The 18,044-nt window shown below is 42.0% G+C and overlaps 1 protein-coding gene across 3 annotated transcripts in view; it reads left to right on the forward strand.

The window, feature by feature from the left end:
• The window catches only part of XIAP (X-linked inhibitor of apoptosis), a 54,532-nt gene that overhangs the window by 8,812 nt on the left and 27,676 nt on the right, over positions 1-18,044 (forward strand). The gene's annotated exons all lie outside the window — the stretch shown is intronic.

Consider the following 18,044-nt stretch of genomic DNA (forward strand, 5'->3'; position numbering starts at 1 on the left):
AAAAAAATTTGATTACATACATATGGGGGCCCCATAAGAACATGAGACCCACAGGCAGGCAGGCAGTTGAGGTTTATATGCCATCCTAAGCTAAGGAGAAAAGGGGGTAGGGGTCTGAGACTTCTAAGGGGAGGAGGAAGACAGTTTACAGGAAAATGGGAAGAGCAAATGTTTGATAGATGTTTGCCAGGCCATACAGACACAATGGAACACAGAGGAATTTGATCTCCAGGTCCTATGGAGCTTCCCCCAGCTTACCACACCTAGTTCATATTCTTTGTAGTTCTCTCTGGTGATGGTTCTCTTCCTGGAACAGGCCCTCTATCTAAATTCCTTTAGGCAGTTAAGGAGGAGGTAAAAGCTTTTCCTGAATCTTTGGGGCTTGACTCACTTCCGCTTAAAGTAATCCACATGCCCCTGGCGCCTGGCTGGCTCAATTGGTAGAACACGCAACTTTTGATCTCTGGGTCATGAGTTCAAGCCCCATGGTGAGGGTAGAGTTTACTTAAATAAGGAGCGCCTGACTGGCTCATTCAGAAGAGCATGCAACTTGGTCTCGGGGTTGTGAGTTGGAGTCTCCAGTTGGGTGTAGAGGTTATAGTCAATAATAATAGTAATAAAAATAAATTTTAAAAAAGTAATCCTCATACCAAAGTGGCACACTTTGGGGAGGCTTGTTCTGAAATCCTTTAGTCCTGCCTTTGAAGCTTGCCCATGAAGTTTCACAGCCCAAAAGTTGAGTTGGGGCGTTGCTCCATCTCATTGAATAGGTCATTTCGGTGAAATAGTTGTGTCTCATTTCAGGAGATGGTGATGCACTTGGGCTCCCAAAGTTAGGGTTGTGGTGAAAACAATCTGGTATTTAATAAGAGAAATTTCTATGTAAATGAAAGAAAAAGGTTAATAATTAGAACAGATTAAAGTTACAGTTTCTGAGTTCTGAAGGCAGCCAGGTGAGAGGATTTCTAGATGTCTGGCCTGAAGCATCTTCAGATGGAGTGAGGGCAGGCAGTGGCATTCTGAAAGATTTTTGCTGGTTTATAGTTTGAATGTCTCTGGTCATCTTTCTGAGTGGTCCACGTAGCAGTAGGCATGAAGATTGTATATGTGAGCTGTTGTGGTGATTTCTCTGAAGTTTATATCAAGTTGTCCAGCTTTAGCTCGTATGGCTTTGGGAAAGGGGCGATTTTAGTTCTCAGTGATTCCAACTTAGAAGGGTGGGATAAATTTGGAAATGTTAGTTGGGAGAGTTATAGTCAAATATTGGAGGAAACTTCTGAGTTCAGAATCCTGTCCGGTTTATATGTAGAACATCAGAGACAATAGCACTAGAATTTGAGACTTTTTTAAAAAAGATTTATTTAGAGAGAGAAAGAACATACGTGGGGGAAGGGGCAGAGGGAAGAGAATCTCTAAGCAGACTCCTGCTAAGCCCAGAGCCCAACGTGGGACTCAGTCCCACAACCCATGAGATCATGACCTGAGCTGAAACCAAGACTTGGATGCTTAACCATCTGAGCCACCCAGGCGACCCCCACTTTTCTTAAGAGGCTCCATGTAGAGCCAAATGTGGGATTTGAGCTCACAACCGTGAGACCAAGACCTGAGCTGAAATCAAGAGTCAGACGCTTAACCTGACAGAGCCACCCAGGTGCCCTGATAGAGCTAGAATTTGATACTCATAATGGTGTATTACTGAAACATAATTTTTCTCTCTGTAATCACCTTTGTTTTTATCAAATATAATCACAGTAAGACCAATTTATTTGCAAATTCAGTCTAGTTTCAATAAACTTGGCTTATTTACATAAGTATAACAAGAATAGTGATTTATCATAATAGGCTCTTTTAATTTGCTTTGTTGGAACTTTTCATAAGGAATCTGATTGGACTTTTAAAAAGCCTCTTGAGGCTAGAAAGCCAAGCCAAAGACTTGCCATCAGACTTAACCTGTAATACTTACAGATTTGGGTTAATTTCTCTTTTCAAGTTTCGCAGGATATCTTAAGGTTCCTATACCTGCCAGAAGGTGACCTCCCTTACTTACCTGGGAAGGCTACCAGGAACCCTGTAAGCAAGGTACCAGGCTGATTTTTCCAAGGGGCTTTATTGGCTCCATAAAGTCACCCTTAGCTGACTCGTATCTTAGACTCATATCTGAGTCTATGCATGTCTCTCTCAAACATAGCATTCCAGTCAAAGCCTTGGTACTATAATCAGTGTTTCCAGTTGTGTCCTGTTACAAGGAGAACAGATTCTTATAGAACCTATGCAAATAACTATATTGCTGTGAAAATAAGAATACTCACTAAGTTTCCAAATTCTGGATTGATCAGGTAGAAAAAATTTTATGTTTCAATTCTGCTCACAAAGGTATAATTTACCAAATTGCTTATGGTCATAGTTACCTTAAGAAGAAACGTTTCCTGGGGCGCCTGGGTAGCTCAGTCCGTTAAGCATCCGACTCTTGGTTTCAGCTCAGGTCATGGTCTGGGGATTGTGAGATTGAGCCCCACGTCAGGCTCCGTGCTCAGCACAGACTCCACTTGAGATTCTTTCCCTCTCCCTCTCCCAGTTTGAGTCCATGCACTCTCTCAAATAAATTTATTTGAAATTTATTTATTTGAAAGGAAGAGAGACTGAGCCCAAGCAGGGAGAGCGGCAGAGGGAGAGCAAGAAGCAGGCCCCCTGCTGAGCAGGGAGCTGGACAACATGGAGCTTGATCCCAGGACCCCTGGATCATGACCCGAGCCAAAGGCAGTTGCTTAACCATCTGAGCCACCCAGGTGCCCCAATAAATAAAATCTTTTTTAAAGGTATCTTTTTTTTTTTAAAGATTTTATTTATTTATTTGACAGAGATAGAGAGACAGCCAGCGAGAGAGGGAACACAAGCAGGGGGAGTGGGAGAGGAAGAAGCAGGCTCATAGCGGAGGAGCCTGATGTGGGGCTCGATCCCAGAACGCCGGGATCACGCCCTGAGCCAAAGGCAGACGCTTAACCGCTGTGCCACCCAGGCGCCCCAATAAATAAAATCTTTTTTAAAGGTATCTTTATATCTGAAAAATAAAAGATGAATGAACTAGTGATACTATAAACAGAAAGTCATAAAGAATTCTAATCATCCTCTTCAGTTCTTTACAGTACTATGTAATTAATACTTGTTCTGCTTGAATCCAGCTTTTACATTTGTTCTGAAAATCTTACCCAGTTCAGTTTTATGATGTTAAAGTTACCGGAAACCCATATTCTGGAGTACCTGTCAAGAGTCCTTTCTGTAGGGCTCCACTCTAGGCATGGAGCCTACTTAAAAAGCAAAAAGGGTCCTTCCCATGAATTTCTCTGAAGATGAAACACTTTTGCAGGAACACTTGCAAAAGCATCAGAGTAAAAAGTGTAAATGGCAAAAGACTTTAAAATGGCAATGGTTGGGACGCCTGGGTGGCTTGGTTGGTTGAGTGTCTGCCCTCCACTCGCTTCATGATCCCAGGACCCTGGGATAGGCCCTGTGTCTGGCTCCCTGCTCAGCAGGGAGTCTGCTTCTCCCTCGGCCTCTGCCTCTGCCCCTCCCCACTGCTAGTGCAGTCGCTCACTCAAGTAAAATCTTTTAAAAAAATAAAATGTAATTTAACAAAAACCCTTGTAATAACAATTCAGTTTTATTTAAGATTTTATTTATTTGAGAGAGAGAGACAGAGAGCCTGAGAGGGTGAGCATGGAGTCGGGGGCGGGGGGCAGAGGGAGAGGGAGAAGCTGGCTCCCTGCTCAGTGGGGAGCCTGAATCGGGGCTTGATCCAGGGCCCCAGGATCATGACCTGAGCCAAAGGCAGATGCTTAACCAACTGAGCCACCCAGGTGCCCCAACAACTCAATTTTAGCTAGGTTGATTACATGAGGTAGAATTTTCTCTTTCTCTCTCTGTTCCCAACTTTCTGTTTGTCCTTCCTTTTTACCTTTCCCATTTTGAAATAACCAGTTTTACTTCAGAACAAATTTATTCTTCCTGTAACACAGATGCATCTCCATACCTCATGCACTTTCTTAGCTAAAAACACAACCTGCTTTTTTTCTAGTCAAAACTAAGTAGTAAGCAATTGTGAACTGTTACACCAGTATTCTTTTAGATTGACAAATTTATGACTACATTTCATAATTCCTGGATGCATATGCTTCTTCATTTTACAGTTTCTTAATGTGGCATAAGACATGTTTACTAATAGACCCATATTTATCTTTAGTCTATCTGTAGTAGGAAGCCAAAACTAGATAAAAACCTATGTTCAGTAATGTTTCAGTATTTTATCTTATTTGGAAATTAGATATTCAGTGAGCTTCCATCATTTAACTTAGGAAAACTCTAAACTTTAAAGTTACCAAAAAGGGGGCGCCTGGGTGACTCAAGTCAGTTAAGCGTCTGCCTTCAGCTCAGGTCATGATCCTGGGGTCCTAGGATCAAGCCCTGCATTGGGCTGCCTGCTCGGTGGGAGCCTGCTTCTCCCTCTCCCTCTGCCTGCTGCTTTCCCTGCTTGTGCTTTCTCTCTGTGTCAAATAAATAAAGAAAATGTAAAAAAAAAATACAGTTACCAAAAAGATTTTAGAAGCTATTTTTAAGTACACATGCTGTAAAATACAGTTATTGCTCAAAAATTCAACCAAAAACTCTTATCCCGTTTACATCTTACGTCTATCTAAATCACTTGCTCTAAACAATTATGTTTAGACTACTCACAAAAACTTCATGAGACGTTAGACAGCCATCATCCCAAGCTATTTTTCTTGCTGACAATTTTTGTAAGGGCTATAATAGGAACTTATTTGACTAGTAAACCTAGGCAGAATACAAGTTGAATGTCTGCATTATATTCAGTATTGATAACTCTAAAGACATGCCTATTTTATTTATTTTTAAAATTTTTTATTATGTTAGTCACTGTATAGTACATCCTTAGTTTTTGATGTAGTGTTCCGTGATTCATTGTGTATAATACCCAGTATTTTTTATTTTTTAAATATTTATTTGAGAGAGAGTGAGCCCAGGTGAGGAGGAGGCAGAGGGAGAGGAAGAGAGAGTCTCAAGCAGACTCCTGTCTTAAACTAATGAACTTCAGCTGGCTTCAGTACTGAATATTTTTCCAGATCACATGAACCTGAGAAGCATTTGGGTTAATTTCTGTTATATTTCTGAGAACTTTAGGGATACTTAATTTATAAGCACTTAATTTTAGGGGCTCCTGGGTGGCTCAGATGGTTAAGTGTCTGCCTTCGGCTCAGGTCATGATCCGAGGGTCCTGGGATCGAGTCCCACATCAGGTTCCCTGCTCAGCAGGAAGCCTGTTTCTCCCTCTCCTTCTACTGTTCCCCTTATTTGTGCTCTCTCACTCTGTCAAATAAATAAATAAAATCTTTTTAAAAAATAAGCACTTAATTTTAAGCCAATTAAATAGAGCCTTTTACAAATTAACTTTAGTAATACCATCCAGAGATAGAAAATGCCACCCATCTACAACACACAGATAAACATATAGATGAGTAGAGACCTTGTAGTTTTTGTTTTAAAATTTTTACCATGAGAGGGGTGCCTCTGTGGCTCAGTGGATAGAACATGTGACTCTTGATTTTGGGGTCATGAGTTCAAGCCCCACATTGGGCATTTTCACTGTGAGGTGGGTATGATAATGCAAAACTCACTAGTTTATAAGAGAACAGTTGGGGGGCACCTGGGTGGCTATTGACTTTTTTGTTTCGGCTCAGGTCATGAACTCAGTGTCATGAGATCAAGCCCCACACCAGGCTCCGTGCTCAGGGCAGAGTCCTCTTGACATTCTTTCCCTTCCTCCCTCTCCCCCTCTGATCCTCCCCCTGCTCCTGCTTGCAGGCACTTAACGCTCTCACTAAAAAAAAATACAGTCTTAAAAACAGAATAAGCTTAGCTTACCTGAATAGAAGCTTTTTTGCTCATATTTATGAAGACTTATAAGATTTGTATTTGTCCTTGACAAGTAATATTTAAGGAGGCTGTAGTCTAGAGTTTGGGCACAAAAGCCTTTCTAGCAGTTTGTAATAGCAGTTTGTAATAATAAATGACGGCTATTTATATTACACGCCTCATATAAACCTCATTGGCTGCGATACTGCCACTGCACAAAGCCAGCAGTTGGTAATTTTAAAAGTCTCGCCCCCCCTTTTTATTTTCACACCACTCTTAGGAATTGGGGATAGTCTAGGTAAGAGTTTACACTTACATCTCAAAGGCACAGGGAAAGAGTGCAAGTTCCTCCAAGAAAGATTTTGGTTTCTTTAGGCCGATATTTACAAGTCTTGTGAGATAAATAGAAGTTTTGGGAATGGAAAAAAGGAATAGGTGAACTTTGAATTGCCTCTAGAGTTGCATTTCTAGTTTTGCAAAGATTTGTAAGATAAGGACAGGTGCTCTCAGTTCCTCAAAGAATCGGATTGCAACCTCATAGGTTGATCCACCCATAAATCCTCTCACTAGGGCTTTAGAAGCTTTTTCTTTCCCTCTGGGTACGTAGTTTTATTTTAACTGAGGGGACGAGGCCAAAAAAGTTCCTGTCAGGCTCTGAATATTAGCTTTCAGTCTGGCCAGTCTCCTACCACAGAGCTACATAAGCTTTACGCCCATTGTGGGGCTTGAACTCATGACCCTGAGATCAAGAGTTGCATGTTCTGCCGACTGAACCAGCCAGGCACCCCTGAAAAAAATATTTTAGATACCTTGTCAGTTTTTAGCCAGATAGACAGCAAGCATTTTCCGAGTTTAATGCAGTATGCCTTTGTAAAATCTGTATAAAGCATTTTAATAAAGGCCGCCTTTCTCAGTGTACAGTTCAACCTTGAATTCACCTTAAGGGGAAAAGCCTTCCTGTTGGCCCCCAAACAGCGCCTTCAGTTGATATTTGTAGGAGAGCCTAGGAGAAATTCCAGGTAGGGGTTGGTTTGCAGGGGGTCATCTGGCTTGTCTGAAAACTGCAGCATAATCATGGGTGGAAAGAATACCACTTAGCAGCCAAACAGGATCCCTCTGAGTGGGGTTGTAAATGGCCATTAATCTTTTTAATTCCTCTTGAAATTTGGTAGTCTCCTGAAAGTAGAGGTAAAAGGGCTTTATAATTTAAAAGATCTGCTGCTGTCTAGGGGACATGAATTTTTTGGGACATTGCATAGGAAGGCTGGAAGCTGGAGGAGCCTGATTACAGAACCCAGCAAAATAAGCCTTATTCTGAGCCTTATTGTCCATCCTGGGTGCTTCTGTTAAATTTATTTTCTGACTTTTAGTATTTGCATGAGTAACCTGTCTACCCTGGGCTTAGAGATCATGCTGGAGTGCTCCCTGTAAATCTTGTAAGGAAAGGGAAGCTAAAATAAGCAGGTGGGTGTTTTAAGGGATTTTCTGAGGCAGGTGAAGGAGCTTTGGGAGCTAAAGGAGTTTGCTGAAGAGATGGGCCAGATTTTAAGAAACGGAATTCATATTGAGGACTTTAATTTTCATTCTAATTTCTATTCTTTCATCTTGTTAGGGGAGTCTCTAAGGCTAGCTCTTCTGTATCTTTGTGTCTACTTTTTAATTTGGTCTTCCCATAGGTACCATTAAGACAATGGTTTAGAATGAGAGCTCTCTAAAAAAATTTTCAAATCTAGAACTTATTCATTTCAGAAGATCCATCATCTGGCCATTGACAGGTAGCATCTATTTTTTTTTAAGATTTATTTATTTGGGGCGCCTGGGTGGCACAGCGGTTAAGCGTCTGCCTTCAGCTCAGGGCGTGGTCCCGGCGTTATGGGATCGAGCCCCACATCAGGCTCTTCTGCTATGAGCCTGCTTCTTCCTCTCCCACTGCCCCCGCTTGTGTTCCCCCTCTCGCTGGCTGTCTCTATCTCTATCGAATAAATAAATAAAATCTTTAAAAAAAAAAGATTTATTTATTTTAGGGGCACCTGGGTGGCACAGCGGTTAAGCGTCTGCCTTCAGCTCAGGGCGTGGTCCCAGCGTTATGGGATCGAGCGCCACATCAGGCTCCTCTGCTATGAGCCTGTTCTTCCTCTCCCACTCCCCCTGCTTGTGTTCCCTCTCTCGCTAGCTGTCTCTATCTCTGTCAAATAAATAAATAAAATCTTTATAAAAAAAAGATTTATTTATTTATTTTAGAGCGTGCCTGCATGGGGTGGGGAGGGGCAGAGGGAGAGGATAGAGAATCTCAAGCAGACTTTCCCCTGATTACAGAGCCCGACATGGGGCTCGATCTCATGACTCTGAGATCATGACCTGAACTGAAATCAAGAGCCGGATGCTTCACTGATTCAACCACCCAGGTGCCCCAACAAGTAGCATCTGTTAATGTCAATAGCAGTTCAAATCAGGAAGCCTTTTTATGGCTTAACCAAGGATGCAAGAGGTACCCCACAAGAGAGTGCAAAAGATGCAGTCCTTACATGATCCTGAAAGTTCACTCCCAGAGATAGTCTAAGAAAGTAAAGCCCTTTGTTGTCACAAGCTGTAAGAATGGTGTGAAAATAGTGTCTCTGTTTTCCCACAAGAACACCTCCAGTCCCAGACCCACTAATCTGACACCCACCAGGCACTACTAGAATAGGATTTTTCCAGCACTAACAAAACAACGAAGGCTGACATAACAAAAGCCCCTTATGGACTGGGACCCATTATAACAGACTCCTCTGAGAGCTGGCACAGTTGGATGAAGAGTGCTGCTGGGGACTTCATGTCTCAGAACCCCAGTCTGTTTGGCCACCAACATGCACACTGGTATGTGCATCTTTTGGCTGGCAGAGACAAAAGAGAGAATATCCTCACTGGTCACACAGCCACACTCTGAAGACATAGAACAAGACAAAAGGAAAACCTCATCCAGCTTTTTGTATATGTATGTTAACAGCTTTAGCTAAGCCTTGGATCTCTCAGAGCCGAACTAATACCTAAGAGGGATGTGCCACTGGTTTGGAGATCCTGTGGTGCTTTGCAGAGTAACTTGCATGGAAATTTTTTTGAGTTTAGCAAGTGACCTAATGTAAATCTAACCTGTTCTGTGACCAACTTATTCTAATACAGGAGTCTTTGGATTCGGTGGCCAGTGCTGTAATAGCTCTTAAATACTTGACCCATGCCCTCCAGTCTTGTGACTTTGGCTTCTGAGATGTTTCTTAGCAACAGCCTTTATTTACCTCATGTGTTCATTAACCCACAGCAAAGTTTGTCTAAACAAACACCAGTCTGGTGAGAAACACGAATTCACCAATCAGTGAGGCCAGCTTGAACAGCAGACATGGGGCCTTTGCCTGTGTTCTCTACCCTATGGTCTTCCTTCTTATGACAAACAACACAACAGAGACAAAGAAAAACAGTGACCGTCTCTGGGAGGAAAAGAATCAATAAAAATCATGAGTACTCAAAAAAAAAAAATCGAGAGTACTCATAACAGATCTTTACCAGAGTCGCTATACCCAAGGAACTAGTTTCACAAATATTTTTTCCTGCTAATCTAAATTTAGAAAAGGAAAAAAAAGAACTCTCACCACTCTCATTTCCACTGGACCCTTCAGGCAGAGATCCAGAAGACTGACATGGTAAGAATTCTTACCTTCTGCCACGCCTGTCAGAGGTGCCAGGATTTCTCAGCTGCCGTAGCCCTGGCGCAAGCAGTGATCAGTCAGTAAAGTTGCTCGTGCGGGGCTCACCAACTGTTGGGGAGAAAAGTTTTTTCCTCTACTATCCCAGGTTCTTTGGCTGGTAAATTGATATAAAACAGATTAACAGGAGAAAAACAAATTTAAGTATGTACAGAAGCCACATAAGAATATGAGAGCCATAGGCAGTCAGGTGGTTGAGGTTTATTTACCATCCTGAGCTAAGGAGAAGGGGGGTAGGGGTCTGAGACTTCAAAGGGGAGGGAGACAGTTTACAAGAAGGTGGGGAGAGCAAATGTTTGATAAACAAATGTTTGCCAGGCCATACAGAGAGAGTGGGACACAGGAATTTGATCTCCAGGCCCCGCAGAGCTTCCCCCAGCTTAAGCACACTTAGCCCAAATTCTTTGTAGTTATCTCTGATGTACTCTTCCTGGACCAGGCCCTTTATCTAAATTCCTTTAGGCAGTTGAGGGGAAGGTAAAAGTTTTTCCTGAGTCTTTGGGCCTTGGTTGACTTCTTAAAGTAATCCACATGCCAAAGTGGAATATTTTGGGAAGACTTGTTCTGAAACCCTTCAAGGAAAACCAGAGGGTTTAAGGTGCAGGGTAGCATGAATGAGGTGACTTCTTGAATTGTTTGATCATGTGCGTATTGTCTCTCTTTAAAAATATACATCTAAAATTAGTATTCAGAAATATGACTTGATGAGGTCATGATACTGACTTGATGAGGTCATGATGCATTTGTATAGTTATGTTCTAGTCATCCATTTAAAGTAATGTTCTAATTTAGATAAAGATTGATTTGGGAAGATGCTTGCGGTATATTATTAAATGGAAAAAAAGGGCTCCTGGGTGACTCAGTCGGTTAAGCGCCTGCCTTTGGCTCAGGTTATGATCCTGGAGTCCCCGGATTAAGCCCTGCATGGCAGGGAAGAGGGGGGTTCCTGCTCATGGGGGAGTCTGCTTCTCCCTCTGCCCTCACCCCACTCTCATGCTCTCACTCACTCTCTCTCAAATAAATCTTTTAAAAAAAGAAAGAAGTGAATTATAAAATACCATGTATAATAAATCCCCTCTAGAAGTGTTTATAATGTGTATGTGTACATGCACACAGAAAAGGTTCTGAAAGGATAAATATACTAAAGGTCACCGCCTGGGTAGTAAGATTCTTTTTTAATTCCTCTTTTAAAAAGGAAAACATTGGGGCGCCTGGGTGGCACAGCAGTTAGGCGTCTGCCTTCGGCTCAGGGCGTGATCCCGGCGTTGTGGGATCGAGCCCCGCATCGGGCTCCTCCGCTGTGAGCCTGCTTCTTCCTCTCCCACTCCTCCTGCTTGTGTTCCCTCTTTCTCTGGCTGTCTCTATCTCTGTCAAATAAATAAATAAATAATCTTAAAAAAAAATAAAAAGGAAAACATTAGGGGCGCCTGGGTGGCTCAGTCGGTTAAGTGTCTGCCTTTGGCTCAGGTCATGATCTTGGGATCCTGGGATCGGCAGCTTCGGGCTCCCCACTCAGTGGGGTGGCTGCTTCTCCCTTTCCCTCTGCCCCTCCCCCTGCTCATGTTCTCTCTCCCCCCAATAAATAAATAAAAATCTTTAAAATTTTTTTTAAAAATAAAAAGGAAAGCATTTGTTTGTATTAAAGATTGAGTTAATAACTGTCTTGAGATTTTTTTCTGCCTGTTCTGATTTTAGCAAAGATTTTGAGCTGGGCTCTGAATAAGCATAAATAGTATCATGGATCCACAGTTTGGACCGTAGATGGTTTGTTTTTAATCAAAGGCAACTGATTAATAAGCATTGTAAATTGCTTAAGTTCTGAACAGTTGCCAATGAAATGGAAGAGGAAATAATAGTAATAGTGATCTTGAGCTTTTTGTGCTTTTTAGTGAATTATTGAGCCCCAAACCTTTGTATTCCTCATGCAAAACATTGCTTTGGGGAACACAGTTGCATAATTTGTAAAAGATGAGGGAATACCTTATTGTGTGTCCATTCTGAGCAACTGTACCTGTGGAGTTAATTATTATAAATAATTAGTCAAAGACTGGAGGTCTTTGCTCAAAATTTAAGTATTACTCTGACTTTATAAATCAAGTATAGAACATGTAATTGATATTTTCTTTGTTGATTCTCAGTATGCCCTTGCAGGTGTTTACAGAAGTAGGTTTCATGATCAAGGGTATATTGTATATAGTAGTATTCATAAGTTGAGGTTATTGACTGAGCTTATGAGCTAAGTGCTCATTAATGCCATTTAATGGCCCTAGTGCTTAATTTTAGGGAATGAACTTTTGATTTGATTGAATGTAATTAACCTCAAAAATGTTTTGTTGACCATTTTAGGTTAAAAGAGGGATGCCTGGCCGGCTCAGTCGGAAGAGCATGCGACTTTTGATCTCAGGGTTGTGAGTTTGAGCCCCACATTGGGTGTAGAGATTACTTAAATTAAAATAAAATGAAGTTAAAAGAAAATATGCTTCATGGTTTGAAGAACCCTACTAGTATAAACAAACAATTTGGCTAAAATTTGAACTTTTATGTAAATATAGCATAAAGGCTAAACTTTAAAAATGATACACCCTTTTTGTTCAGGGCATATCATTTTTAAAAGTTTAGCTTCTTAATATTATGATAAATTTACATACATACTACAACGTTGTAAATCAAAATGCTATTTCTAAACAGAGAACTAACTGGCTAATACTTTAAGGTAATTAAAAAAGGGATTGACCTCCTTTGGGTCAGTGAGAATGTTCCTTATTTTAAAAGATCTCTGTGCTGGATCTTCTGTAGGGGGAAGAGGCAACTAATGAGAAAAACTTGTAATATTTCTGCATGTAATGAGAAAGAAAATCTTAAGATAATTTTGAAATTATGGTGTTTTATGGTGAACACATAAATTTTTGATTGTTACTATGAAAAATTTTATGAATCCTATAATATATTTTTTTAAAGATTTTATTTATTTGACAGAGAGACAGCCAGCGAGAGAGGGAACAGAGCTGGGGAGAGGGAGAGGAAGAAGCAGGCTCCCAGCAGAGGAGCCCGCTGTGGGACTCGATCCCAGAACGCCAGGATCACACCCTGAGCCGAAGGCAGACGCTTAACGACTGTGCTACCCAGGCACCCCGAATCCTATAATATTTTTTAAGTGTAATTTTTAAAAACTTTTTAAGTAATCTCTGTACCCAAGGTGGGGTTTGAACTCATGACCCTGAGATCAAGATTCAAATGCTTCCACTGAGCTAGCCAGGTGTCCCTGAAATGTGATTTTAGTGTAGGTTTTTATCACTGAAGAATTATACTGTTTGCATGGTATGCACGTATTTCCTATTTTCTTCACATTGCCTAGGCATATGTTAACAATTTTTTTAAAAGATTTTATTAATTTATACGACAGAGATAGAGACAGCCAGCGAGAGAGGGAACACAAGCAGGGGGAGTGGGAAAGGAAGAAGCAGGCTCATAGCGGAGGAGCCTGATGTGGGGCTCGATCCCATAACGCCGGGATCACGCCCTGAGCTGAAGGCAGACGCTTAACCACTGTGCCACCCAGGCGCCCCATATGTTAACAATTTTTAGTGCTCACAGTGATCTCAAGTGTCCAGGGGAGATGGTGGGTGGGATGTGGCATAATAACAGCAGTAACCTCATAGAGGTGGTTCAGCGTTTGTTCTTTTGCCCAACATTTATTAAGCACTGCTGCATGTTGTGCGTTGTCTTAGGCATTGGGAATACAGGTGTGTTAGACACAGTCCTTGCCAAAAAGGACCTTCATTCTAACAATGTACTACATATATACACACATACAAACGTGCATACAGAAATTATTAAATCTTGTTCTAGTACAACTTGGATCATCAGCAAATTGTGTAAAGGATATAGTAGTGGCACAAAGAGTAATCATTCTGGGGTTTTGAGTGGAAGAATCTGCAAAGATGTCATAGATGAGATTCTAAAAACATATATTTTCTGAGTTTTAAACAGATGCCTTTATTTAATTACGTAATGTATTTAAGCATAGTAGTGCTGCAGTGAGAGCTAATAGGGAGATATTGCTTGCATAATTCCTGTCGTATTTTTAACATCATTGTATTAGGTTTTTTTTAGGGCTGCCATAACAAGGTACCACAAACTGAATGGCTTAAAACAACAGAAATTTATTTTCTCACAGTTCCGGAGGCTAGAAATTGGAAGTGAAGGTGTTGACAGAGCCACATTCTCTCTCAAGGTTCTGGAGAGACTCTGTTCCCTGCCTTTCTTGTAGCTTCTGGCATTGCCACTGGTCCTTGGTGTTCCTTAGCTTATCGATGCATTATCACACCAGTCTCTGCCTCCACCTTTGCATGGACATCTTCCCTACATGCCTCTGTGCCTGTGTTTCTTCTCTTCTTATAAAGACTTCAGTCATATTAGATGAGGGCCCATCCCAATGACCTCATCTTAACTTGATTACATCTGCAAAGACCCTATTTCCAAATAAGTTCACATTCCTAACCAGTGGTTAAGACTTAAACATATCTTTTATGGGGGCACAATTCAACCCGTAACAATCATTTAGTTCCTTTTGTACTGTGCCATATCAATATAATTACTTAAGAAATGCTTTTTCATGATGAGAGGTTAACAGAAGCCCCTGGTTGCAGGAATAATGTCAAGAATTTGTAGTTCGGTGGCTCCTGGGTGGCTCAGTTGGCTGAGCGGCTGCCTTGGGCTTGGGTTGTAATCCTGGGGTCCTGGGTTCAAGCCCTGCCCCACATCGGGCCCCCAGGGAGCCTGCTTCTTCCTCTCCCGTTCCCCCTGCTTGTGCTCTCTTGGGTGCTCTCTCTCTCAAACAAAATTTGTAGTTCATTAAGTGGGCCTTTAGTGATTGGATAAATTTCTTCCAGAGACCAGAAGAGTGAAGCATAGACAGATTGTAGAGATCTATGAGCTTGATAGAAAAAAAACAAAAACTAAAGGTTTTGCTACTTATTTGTTAAGAATGGTGATTTATTGTTCAGGTGCTATTTTGACTTAAAAAATTTTTATAGGTATTTATAGTAGTTAATTTTCAGTGATCAGAGACAGTTTCCTAGTTAGCCATCTTAAATAAATTTGTATTAATTTGCAGACTCTCATCACTGTCTGGTACACACATGAAACTGCTTACTTATATTTTTGAAGATGCTGTGATAACTGAAACTCATGATATTACGGAGTACATTTTTTAAAATTGCCTAAGCCAGTAATAACTGACTACCAAACAACTTTTTAAAAAAATTATTCTTAATTTTTGTTTCAAGGCAGGTATTTATTAAAAAGCTTAATACATTTCTGAAGTGTTCTGATATTAAATCTCACAGAAAAATACTTCTCTCTGCAGCATGGGATTTTTTTCTATTGCTTTAACATTAGAGGTTTTTTTTTTTCTATTAATCAGGATTTTTTTTTTTACCATTTACAGAATATGCCCTTCAGAATGTAGTCATTTGATTCTTTCATTGTTTTAATAGCGCACAGCTGTTTCTAAAGGCATGCATAGGGTGCTTACGTGGCGCAGTTGGTTAAAGGGGTCGTAATCTCAGGGTTGTGAGATTAAGCCTGGCATTGAGGCTGCATGGGGCTCTGCACTCAGTGCAGTGTCTGCTTAAGACTCTCTCTGCCCCGCCCCTCCCCCCAAATAAATAACTCTTTTAAAAAAATAAATAAAGGCACCCATAGTAGACCTACAATAAAATTCATTAATAGGGGTGCCTGGCTGGCTCAGTCAGTAGAGCATGTGACTCTTGATCTTGGGGTCCTGAGTTTGAGCCCCACATTGGGCATAGAGATTACTTAATAAAAATAAAATAATAATAGGGGTGCCTGGGTGGCACAGTCGTTAAGCGTCTGCCTTCAGCTCAGGGTGTGATCCCGGCATTCTGGGATCGAGCCCCACATCAGGCTTCCCTACTAGGAGCCTGCTTCTTCCTCTCCCACTCCCCCTGCTTGTGTTCCCTCTCTCGCTGGCTGTCTCTCTCTGTCAAATAAATAAATCTAAAAAAACAATAATAATAATAATAATAAATAGCTTTGGGGGGAATTACCCATAAGCTGTAGGGAACTTACGTATTTCATGATAGTCTTAATTTCTATATACATGCATACTAGAGTGCTCATGCACATTGTACAATGATAGATACCAAAGAAGCCAGGCAAAGAATGAAAGTTGGCAGCCTTACTCTTATTTGTTCTAAGTGGGTATGCGAGAAATAAATAGCCTAATGAAAATGACATGGATGATAAATTCTACCTGTTAATTATAAATATCATAACTTTCTCCTAAAGTGTAGTCGGTGATCCTGGAATAATCCCACTGAAGAAGATCTAAAATCTTTGTATAAAAAAGTGAACGAATCTGTCCTGTGTGTAAAAACCTTTTAATCTGTGTATTTTGTATTCAATACAATTCACACTACTTGAATACATTAGAAGAGTTCAAAAGCACACTAACAAATATATGTGAGACACACAACAGAAGGAATACTTTGCAATGAGAGAGGGAATGAGATAAGAATTAAAGGAGAGAGGGGAGTTAAGATGGTGGAGGAGTAAGGGACCCCTTTTTCAGCCGGTCCCCTGAGTCGAGCTGCATAGGTACCAGACCATCCTGAATATCCACGGAATCAGCCTGAGATGCAGGAAGATACATCTGGATCTCTACAGATGAACATCTCCAGCGCTGAGTATTCAGGTACAAAGCGGGGAGCCGTGAAACTGCGCACAGATATCGGAAGATAAACGGAAGGGGGAGGGAGCCGCCAGGTTCGGGTGCCAGGAAGCGGTAGCCAAATGCACGGGGGAGCGGGTGGACTCATGGACCGGCACCCGCGAGAGAGCAGACTGAGACCGTGAGCCGTGGAACACACGCGACCAGACTGAAACGGAGCTCCGGTGTGCTCACTGGATCCAGACTGAGACCGGGAGCTCCGGGAGCACACGGGGGCGGCTGGCGGCTGGCGGTGTTAGAAACACAAAGGACAGAGACGCGCTGGCCCTGGAAGTGAGGGCTGGGACACCGGGTGTGGGGCGCACATCCCGGGACGCTGCAGGGTTGAGCAGCACCAACAGAAACAGTTAAAGTGGCCAGAACATCAGTGGAGAATGGTCTGTGATCCCTCTGTTCTGAGACAGAAGCTCAGATTCGGCCACTGCTGCTCTGACTCTCAGAAGACNCTCTCAGAAGAGGCACAGCAAACCGCCAGGGAAAGCCCCAGAGAACAAAAGCCTGGAAATACCGGCTCACAGTGTGCCCACCCCATCCCCCCTCGCAGGGGACACGGAGACTGTACCCAAACAGGGTTGCCTGAGTATTGGTGCAGCAGGCCCCTCCCCCAGAAGGCAGGCTGAAACATCAAGAAGCCCACATCCCTAAGATCCCTATAAAACAAGGGCGCACGGCCTGGGTCCCAGTCAATAATCTGGGCTCTGGACAACCCCGCAACCTCTCCTCATCAGAATGACGAGAAAGAGAAATCCCCCCCAGAAAAGAAAAGACAATGAGTCTGTGGCTTCTGCCACAGAACTAGTGGATATGGATATAACCAAATTATCAGAAATGGAATTCAGAGTAACAATGGTCAAGATGATGTGTAGACTTGAAAATAGTATTAACGAAAACGTTAATGAGAATATAGAATCTCTAAGGGCGGAAATGAGAGGGAATCTGGCATCCCCCCTCGCAGGGGACACGGAGACTGTACCCAAACAGGGTTGCCTGAGTATTGGTGCAGCAGGCCCCTCCCCCAGAAGGCAGGCTGAAACATCAAGAAGCCCACATCCCTAAGATCCCTATAAAACAAGGGCGCACGGCCTGGGTCCCAGTCAATAATCTGGGCTCTGGACAACCCCGCAACCTCTCCTCATCAGAATGACGAGAAAGAGAAATCCCCCCCAGAAAAGAAAAGACAATGAGTCTGTGGCTTCTGCCACAGAACTAGTGGATATGGATATAACCAAATTATCAGAAATGGAATTCAGAGTAACAATGGTCAAGATGATGTGTAGACTTGAAAATAGTATTAACGAAAACGTTAATGAGAATATAGAATCTCTAAGGGCGGAAATGAGAGGGAATCTGGCAGAAATTAAAAATTCTATGAACCAAATGCAGTCAATACTAGAGGTTCTGACGGCCAGGGTGGATGAGGCAGAAGAACGTATCAGCGAACTGGAGGATAGGTTAGTAGAAGAGAAAGCTAAAATAGAATCTGGACTCAAAAAAATCGATGCCCAAGAACGTAGGTTACGGGAGATCACTGACTCAATGAAACGTTCCAACGTCAGAATCATCGGCATCCCCGAGGGGGTGAAGAAAAACAGAGGTCTAGAAGAGATATTTGAACAAATTGTAGCTGA

This window comes from Ailuropoda melanoleuca, chromosome X (assembly GCF_002007445.2).
Source record: "Ailuropoda melanoleuca isolate Jingjing chromosome X, ASM200744v2, whole genome shotgun sequence".
NCBI lineage: Eukaryota > Metazoa > Chordata > Mammalia > Carnivora > Ursidae > Ailuropoda > Ailuropoda melanoleuca.